This window comes from Epinephelus fuscoguttatus, linkage group LG15 (assembly GCF_011397635.1).
Source record: "Epinephelus fuscoguttatus linkage group LG15, E.fuscoguttatus.final_Chr_v1".
Lineage (NCBI taxonomy): Eukaryota > Metazoa > Chordata > Actinopteri > Perciformes > Serranidae > Epinephelus > Epinephelus fuscoguttatus.
This window is the reverse complement of record NC_064766.1, coordinates 27,016,960-27,020,733: the sequence shown is the minus strand read 5'-3', so window position 1 is coordinate 27,020,733 and position 3,774 is coordinate 27,016,960.

Sequence of the window (3,774 nt, the reverse complement as noted above, 5' to 3'; positions counted from 1 at the left end):
GCCAATGAACTGCCGATGAACTGGAGAGAAAGGGCGGCACGCCCTTTCTCTCCAGTTCATCAGGACTGTCTGGTTTTGGATTATTGCAAAACCGTATGTAACATTGCAGTCCCATTTACTTATGTTCACTTACTGTTTGTCTTTAACTCAAAGAGCTCTGACAAGTTTTGGATTTTGAACTCATTGTCTTGACTATTTAAAATTTTTGTAAGCTCTGTCCAAGTTGACTTAACTTGCCTTTGTAAGTTATCTGTAGAAAAAAGAGAGACAAGAAAAACGGCGAGAGATGGGGTTTTGGAGTTAGAGAAAAAAAGGTGTGGCCTTATTTGAATATAAAATAATTTCCCCTTTAAAGTGATGGTATGGATGAAGCATGGACATAATATCCTGAAGACAAGTCACATATTTGAATTCCTACTAAAATAGGGTCAGTTTGAGGAGAATGAGAAAGGACTGCCACCGGCGGAGGGAGTCTGTGTCTGTGTAACGGCCTTCCAACTGAGGCGGAGCAATACAGGTTAACCGACTGTCTGCGAGGACGAGCGGGGAAACGTTACGGTGTAGATTTAAGGTGAGTTTAAATGAACGTTATATTAAAATGGTACGATGTCTTCCTTAAGTTTGGATGCTGTAACTTCAATTGAGTTAACCTGACGCCGTGCTTATTAATAGCCTGGAAATACTATGACTTGACCTTCAGATTCAGATTCAGATTCAGAATACTTTATTAATCCCCGGGGGGAAATTGTTTTTGTTCCAATGCTCCGTGCAATGTATAGAAATACAGCATGAATGGAAACAAGAGATAAAGATGAAGATATAAATAAAATACTAAAATAGACAATGAAATAAATAAAATAAAATATTAAAGTAGACATTACAATAAAATAAAATAAAATAAAATATTAAAGTAGACAATAAAATAAAATAAATAATAAAATAATAAAGTAGACAATCTGAAATATATACAATATACAATGTAATGGTTGTAGCGTTATAAATGAAATAAGAATGAGTAATTATATTGTGTGTTTTGTTTTATAAATAGCCAAATGAGTCCGATCATCAGAGGGAGGAGTTGTACAGTTTAATGGCCACAGGTAAGAATGACTTCCTGACTGGCTGAAGGTGCTCCTCTGTTGCTGACCAGGCGTTGTGGAGAGGGTGAGAGCCATGCTGAAGTATCGCCCGCACCTTCGACAGCATCCTCCTGTCTGACACCGCTGTCCAAGGGTCCAGCTCCACCCCCACAACGTCACTGGCCTTTCTGATCAGCTTGTTGAGTCTGTTGGCATCGGCTACTCTCAGTCTGCTGCCCCAGCACACCACAGCAAACAGAATAGCACTGGCCACCACAGACTCATAAAACATCCTCAGCATAGTCTGGCAGATGTTAAAGGAGCGGAGCCTCCTCAGAAAATAGAGGCGGCTCTGTCCCTTCTTGTAAAGGACTTCAGTGTTCTTAGTCCAGTCCAGTTTAATGTCAATGAACACACCCAGATACTTGTAGTGTTCTACGATGTCCACGTTATGCCCCAGGATGGAAATTGGGGTCACTGGTGTCCTCGTTCTCCTTGACCTTGATGTTAGCTTAAAAATGTATGACTCATGGTGGACTGACTTAACGTTAATCAGTCATGCTTTTGATACAAGCACTTAGGGTTAGTTTTAAACGTGTCCGCAATATTTGTTTGTCATTTTTAACTATACTTGTCAAGATTGACATTCAATGACTTTGCTTGCTCCTTGCATTTATATCGACCAGTAACGTTAAGTAGAAAAGTTAATTTAGTAATGTTGTTTAATAATTATTTATATGCCGATAATTACTTGTGACCTTAGTCGCTGCAGAGATAAGTTACAACTCAAACTGAGAGCGGACATTTTCTCATCACCTTTGCCCTGCTCTGTGTGTATCGTTATGTGTGGTACAGACAAGCATTTGCAGCAGCAGAGAAGCCGCATGTGGAGGAGACTTGTTGTTAATGACGGAGTTTATTAAAACAATTGAAACTAACGTGCTGGTGAATGACATCGTAACCAACCAGGTGCACTGTTAAGATAATACAATTGTATAAGGAGGCCTTTTATGGAGCTTTCAAATCTTTTTTTTTTTTTCTTTTTTTTTTACTTTCAGATCTTTTTTTTAGTTTCAAATCTGTTTTTTGAGTTTCAGACTTTTGACCCTGATGTGGCGTGGGGGGCGTGGCATCAACTGAGAGGGGCGTGGAATCGTGATTGACAGTGCCTTCAGGGAACGTAGGAACTAAAAAAATTCTGACTCAACACTTATATACACCATATTCATGTGATTGGCAGCGTAAAAATTGATGCCAGTGACAAACTTTAATTTAGAAATCTGTTTTAGACAGTACTGAGCACCAATTGCAGTATAAGAGCGATAAATTATGCCAGATTTTGCAGTTCAACAGCCACATTTTAAGTGCTGACGTCTGGTCGGTCGGGTCAACCTGCTGGAGCCCATACATCCAGCACACAGGTGAGAAATGTTAACTAAGTTTTGGGAAATCATAACAAATATTAAGGGGTCGTTTTTGTGATGTCTTTTAAGTGGCGAATTTGTCAGAGCTGGAAAGTGTGATTGTCCACAGCTCCATCAATCCTAAAACACCTCCCTACTCACCTGACCTGGCTCCAGGTGATTTTTGTGGCACCAGGTGAGTAGGGAGGTGTTTTAGGATTGTTTCCTTTTCCCCGAGCTCAAAGGTTTCATCCAGGGGACACATTTACTGGATGAGGAAGCATCAACAGGGCCGTGATGATGGAGCTGTGGACAATCACACTTTCCAGCTCTGACAAATTCACCACTTAAAAGACGTCACAAAAAAAAAGTATGTTGTCACAAAAACAACCCCTTAATATTTGTCGTAGATGGTTGCATATTATTCATTATGGAACTATTCACAGCGTCCTTCATGGAGCATGTCAGGTGTTACCAGCTGGCCAAAAGAGACCCTAAAGTAACTGTGGTTGTTGATCCTCACAGTCTGAATGACTACACTCCCCTTGCTGCATACCTTGTTGAAGGAAAGCTGCTCGTCACTCCAAGGACGTTCCTGTTACATTAAGGTAATGTTTGATTAGGGAGGGTTGTTTTGTACATTTAAATACACCCTTCCTCTCTGTAGCATATAACAGGGTAGTAGTAGTCTTCTTTGTTCACTGTGTTTCAGCTGTTGGTGACTCCTCAGTGATGCTTCTCCGAGTTATCGTCTCACCTCAGTCAGTTGATGAACTGTGTAAAGTACTGCGCAACACTCTGGGCCTCAGAGGGAACTTCATTCTACAATTTGAAGATCCAGACTTTGGGAATGAGCTCTGTAATTTGACAGATTTCAAGGACCTACCAATGGAACGAGCCACACTGAAAGTTTTGGTCACGTCCTCTGAAGTGGCTTCTGACTCAGCATTAGACACCACAAGCAGGGCTTGACGCTAACTTTTTTCCCAAGGAGCACATGTGCTCCTAAGTTGAAAAAGTAAGGAGCGCACAAAGAACTTTAGGGCACAATGTAAATTGATCAAATAATGTGTTTTACATAGTAAACATGATGCAAATAGACATTTACAAGCAAAATTATTTAATGAATTTGTATACAAAATATACAGAAAAGTAAAATCATCAAGTTTTGAAAAAGTATTGCACTTTCATTTTGTCTTTAATGTTATTATCTTATATATATTATCTTTGCAATATGATTATCTTATATAATGTTATTACTATCCTAAAACATTCTCCAGGTCCTCTGAAAC